Source organism: Hyalella azteca, unplaced genomic scaffold (assembly GCF_000764305.2).
Source record: "Hyalella azteca isolate HAZT.00-mixed unplaced genomic scaffold, Hazt_2.0.2 contig15193, whole genome shotgun sequence".
Lineage (NCBI taxonomy): Eukaryota > Metazoa > Arthropoda > Malacostraca > Amphipoda > Hyalellidae > Hyalella > Hyalella azteca.
The window spans coordinates 49,377-55,788 of record NW_025945052.1 but is presented as its reverse complement, the minus strand read 5'-3'; positions in this window follow the sequence as shown (position 1 = coordinate 55,788).

The window sequence follows — 6,412 nt, the reverse complement described above, 5'->3', positions numbered from 1 at the left end:
CATGAGCTTCTCTTTTTTCGGCTTGCAAATTACCGTATTTAAATTGACTCTTGATGAATGTTAATTTTAACCTGCCTATAGGATCTTAGAGGTGACAAATCAATATTCGGGGTCATACTGTTTGTTAAATCGAGAGTTTCGTGTCTGAAGTAATGATACGGAAGTTATGATGTAATTTTCGGTGCTGCTGGCACGACAAATGTAATGTCTGTTATGTATTCCAATAACAACTCGCAAAAACCTAATTTTTGTGGGTATTGGAATGGCAGCGAAGCTATGGGTTGAGAAAGAACACGCAGGACAGTTTATCTAAATGTAGCTGCTTCTTGGCAAGGATGGATTGTTCTTCAGAATGTAGAGGATACATGATTCCCCGTGTTTTCTAACAAATTTTAACGGAACAAAATTGAATTAAACTTTGAGTACCTCTGTCGAATGCAGGTTATTTGAAAGTGCGTATGCCGTGACGAAAGCGATCTGACTTCATTCTGCTCGCATTTTGAAAAGTAAATCTAAAAATTTCCATATGTGACAAATCTTATGGGTACGCCATTATTTAGATGTAAGTATTCGGCGCCTCACTACCCGAAAGGAAACCTTTAATAATCAAGCAACAAGTTCGGTCCGAACCCAGCAAATTACCTTCGGAAGTTCTTTCCGGTCAACCCTCATCGCAAAATCGACGGCTCCTGCGAGACAATCGGAAAACTTTCAGAATTTCATTTACAAGTTTTAAGTCCGCTACTGAGAAAAGAACTCAATTGGTTTCAGCAGGGTGGAATAGCAATGAACTCTTAATGACACCGTACTGTTGAGTGCATCAACTTTTCAAATGAACTTTTTCCCTCGGAAAATTCGGTGAAAATTTTGTATCCTGGAAGATATTCGAGCGTTAATTAAAATGTAGAATGTGCCCCATCCAAGTTACCGAATAAATTTGTTGTATTTACCGTTTTTCGCGAGTAATTCTTTTCTATTATACACAAATAATTATTGAGTTAAAGACATTAGTTTCGTAATAATTTGTAGCATCTGTAAACGGCGCTTAACTTGCAACAATATTTATCGTTTATAAACTCATCACCAAAATCATAATTTTTCCTTAGTATGCATTTACTGAGAACATTGCACATGGCTTCGTATTCTCCTGCAATCCGAGCACCTATAACTTATTTATACACACAATTACTCATATTAACTCAATTATAACATTAAAAGTGTTTGTTTAACTATTCACGTCATTTTACAGCATCAAGTAGACTGTTGGAGCATTTCTAAAGCAGTCATTATTTCTCGCTTCGAGTCACCGACATGTGGAACAGCCTCTCTGATGACATCGTTATTGCTCCGACTACGAACGCGTTCAAGAACAGACTAGATTAAGTTATTATGAAGAAGCATATATTCAGACAGGATATGCCTAGCACTTTTCGGGCCTGGTAAAAGTCCAGTAGCTATTTCAAACTAACGTCAGTTTTGAAAATATCTGGTTAAAGGCCAGTTTTCAGGTCTTCTGTGAACAAGTCCCAAAAAGCATAAAAATCGGTGAAAGGCCACGGGACTCTTTTTATTGAGCGCCTTCACAACTATGCTATGCGAAAATTGGCCCATATCACGACCTCATTTATTGATCAGTGCAATTTAACGGGCAGTGTTCAGCCACTCATCACTAGAGTCATCAGTACAATTCATCAAACTGAGTTGAGCTTTGATTCACGTGTTGAAACTTCTAGCTGAATTGAGAACGGCCACTCAGCCATTATTGTACAGCCTTCCCTAGCCATGAGCCGTGAATTCATCGGTCATGCCGGGACATGTGAAGACTTGAACACGTCCCCTGCGTCTGGCAGCTTGCTGGGAGTGTCATATGCGGAGGGTGATCCATCGAGACATCGCTGAAGACTTACATGGTCAGATTGCAGACTGGTATTTATTGAATATTAAACACGAACAGTGCCGGGATTTGGGACCATAAAGTATTTGACACTAGTAGCCTTAGGAGCTAGTAACCATAGAAAGCTAAACATTGTAGTGTTGGTGTTTACACAGATACCAACTGACATTCATGTTCTTCTAACCACAACTACTGTAATTTAAGACACTTTACGACTTGCAAATTATTGTTAGCTACTAATGTACTACATTGAACTCGTCCGTCCAGCGAAGCTCTTCTAAAAATGTGTTTGATAGGATAAGTCTTACGATAAATAATATTCACTTGCGAAGAAATGTAAAAACAAAAGATTCAGTAAATCCCGTGCCCTCAGGGCTGGCATATTCTTATAATTATATAAACAAAATGAAATCTTTTTGTTTATCATAATAGAGAAAGCTAGCGTTTTGCCACAATACCCTGAAAAACTAAATTCCCGTTAAGATAAAGCCACGCTGGCTGTGAAATTACCCACCAATGTCTAGAATTGAGTCAAGAATCTCCGACGATGAACGCCCGACTCCCCCCGGCGAATTGCGTAGTTCTGGGGCCGTACTATCAGAACTCGCTTAAAGACACATAGCAAGACTCGCTTAAAGACACCTAGCAGAACTCGCTTAAAGACACAGCCAGTATCCGTAGCGGCCTAAGTACACGTATGGAACGGTGCCCCGTCTGTGATTGGATGGTATAGCTTGAAAAGCAGTCAGTGATTGGCTGTGGGAGTTACGAACTCGTAAGTAATATTAATAGTACGACCCTATAGCTTATCACGAGGCCGGCCTTTCCTTATCGCGCCGCGCTTAGACGATGCAGTGGCGTTACAGGTTCGCCGGGGTATTGCCTCCTGCTCGCTTTTTGTTCTCAAATGAACTGATAAATTTTCAATGGTGCCAGAGCTTTGTTTCTTCTGTTACTAAGACGTGATTATTAATTCAGGTGGCAAGTTAGTATTGGAAAATTTACAGTTGTTTCTTGACATGTTATTGATATTGATCTTTTTAATAATTTACCCTCGTTATTTGCCGACTACAACATGGATACTGATTTATTGATTAATAATAGTAAATATTTTACTTTAATGCTTCTTTGTAGATATTATAGATGACGATCAAAGTCAGAAATTCAATCAGCAATTCATTATATTAAAATTTAACAATCGGAAAAAATCATACCAGTGCTAATCAACTGCTAATTCTCAAATACTTGTATGTAATTTTACTACAAAAATATTAACAAAAATGTACTAAAACAGCGCAATATTTCTCGCTCTTCGACCGTCTATAAATCAACTGAAGCTAAATTATTCTTAATGCCCCGTCAATACGAGGCGAGTTATCGTGTACCGTATACAACCTCTGAGGTACGAACTTTCCTTGTATTAATTTATCAATTCTCCGAATAACAAAGATGGCTCGTAGCCGAACGTTTCGTTATCACGGTCCGTATAGAAGCGATGGATGTAACTTATGGACCAGCCGACGAGACTACATATATTGTGACGGTGCGATCTAGAGGATTTAAGAGCCTTTGTTAAGAATGCTTTTGCTTTTTCTCAAATGAATGTAGAACATTTTGTCTTATTGCATTCACTGCCAATTATTATACGTAGTGAGGTTCACAGATAATGATTTATTGAGGAAATTTATTTGCCAATAGGCCTCCTGTCAACAATTATTGTGTAAATATTTAACTGCTTTTTCTGCCATTTACTTTACTATTACGATAAACAGGATTTTCGTTTTTTTATCTGTTAACAGACTAATTAAAAACTGTTATTAATTAAAAACATGGGGAAATACTAATTACATAATTGATATTATATTTTCATTGAATATCAGATGCTATATCCTACAGCTTAAGCAGCATAACAACTCCTAAACTATTTGTAGTAAGTTCATCATTACAGTTAATGAAATGATGAGTCTTTGAGATTAAATAAAACATGGAACAAGATCAAAGTCGACTGCAACATCGACGTCAGAGTTCCATGTCAACCCAGGCACAATAATTCGGCTTCCATTATGATCTGCTTGTAAAACTCGGCAATTAATTTCCAGTTGGCAGCTCCAGTAGACAATTATCTGACAGACCTCGGTTTTTCCCCTGTCATCTTATTGCTTTAGGTCTAATTGCCTCTACTCCCAGCCGGGACCTGTGTTTGATGCTTCCAAAACTTACATTAGAACAACATTTAATCGAAAGAAATTTATACTTTTAATTATGGTAAGTTTCTACGGTCGATGCCGATAGGACCGATGTTGTGGAATGAGGTATCGAAATAGATTACTTGACAATCTTTTGAAAAATTGTCATTGGAAGTTTCTCGGTCTCATATACTATTGCAATAATAACTTAATATTAAAGGAAATCAATTAAAATTGTTTGCTTCAAACGAATTGATACCATAATTATAATTGATTTTATAAGATACTTACAAACTTTCCCAATCCAGATTATTCAAATTAACTGAAGTTTAACGGTAAAATTGTTTATTTCTTGAGTGAAAACCAGCACAAGTAGCATGCTCAAGGCTATTATTCAGCTCAATTAGGAATAAATAAAAATATTCCTGATAATAATGATTATTTCTATTTATAACTATTTCTAACGACAGATTGTATTATTTTGTATCTTAATTATTTATTTACTAAAAATAAGTCAACCCGAGAATAAAAAGAATTTCATTTAAAGCACGAACATTCATTGAATATTAAATGAGCAATTTTGAATATGAGCATAATCTGGATTTATTTTTTTTTGAAACAATTCTAAGGCATTCCGAGTAACTCATGTGCATTATTTTGCATTGTACATAAAATGTTATAAACAAATACGATGATAACGATGTCATTAATATTGTTGAATAGGATTGCTGACTTATTTTGTATCTTTAATTATTAATTAACTATAAATAAATAAACCCGAGAATAACACGAAGTTCATTTAACACACGAACATTCATTGAATATTAAATGAGCAATTTTGAATATGAGCATAATCTGGATTTATTTTTTTCCAGTGTTGAAATAATTCTAAGGCATTCCGAGTAACTCATGTGCATTACTTTGCATTGTACATAAAAAGTTATGAACAAATACGATGATAACGATGTCATTAATATTGTTGAATAGGATTGCTGACGAAACTAACACTGATGTCTGCCTAATCATTTTGTTACTTCAAACTTTTGTTAGTAATCTTGAGAAAAATGCTAAAAAATTTACTGATATTATGCCGCTCCACATTGCTGAATTATTATTTAAATCTGAATTTACATACTTTTTTACGATGAGCGTTCCCTAACATTATTTTCGCATTGCTGTCCCAATTAACTATGTATTTTTTCACAGCAAGTACTTGTCTTAAAAAATATAACTCAGTATTCACTGCAGTGAGGGACAGAGAGCGCATTTTTTCGTCGACGAAAACTTGAGGTCACGGACGGACGGACGGACAGACAGACAGACGGACATGGCGAGCACAATAGTGCATTTTTTCCATAAATGAGAAACTGCGCTAAAAATAGCTTCTCAACTACGGCACTTCTTCATTGTAGAAATAATTCTGATTTTTTGCAGGGATCGTAAGGTGTGATTCAATTGACCGGCCGCCATGCATAGGAAAGCAACTCCTGTATATTTCTTATGCATTGAATGCGATTCGTGTGAGATTTATGATGCCATTCCTTGAGTTCTCGGCTTTTTAGAGAATAATTTGTCGCACTCAATTGGGTTGAAGGAGAAAAATGTCAGCTTTCATTTTTTCATTTAATAGTTAAATTAAGGAAGGGAAATCAAAGGAGGAAAAATTATCAGTCATGCTCGTTACAGATAAATGATAGAACGTGTTTAAATTTGTGCATGTTTTCATAGGGTGCATTTCTTAAACTTCTTGAACAATAAATACAACTCTTAAAAAAACACTTATTAGGAATCAAGCAGCTAATGATTTCATGCGTTCCGGAAATTTAAAATATTAGAAATTAGCCCGTAAAATTAAGTTGATTCGCAGAAAATATTAAATAAAATACAAAAGAAATTATCCATCATACATAAACATACATTAAATAAAGTACTTCCGCTTTACTCATTCAACTTAAGCGCTTTCCGAAATCCTGATTTTATAAATGTATTGGTAACGAGTAAAATAAAATTTCTTCGTCACTTTGATCGACTATATTCCTTTCATAAGGGTGAGTTCTACGAGACTATTTTGCTATTTTTTTATGTGCTGGCCTATCTCCTTAGGAACCTGCCGCCAAGTGGAACTCGCAGCACAACTGCCACGCTACAACACACACTTGAACACGCCACACATACAATCTATTCAATACAGCAACCAAACAGGATTCCTGCATGTACAACATCGTTTATGTCTGCACAAAAATTGAAATCTCCACAGGATCAACAGTACCTATTTAAATAGAATTTTGAAGCGGTAACATGAGGTAAAGAAACAGCATGTTACTGAACATTA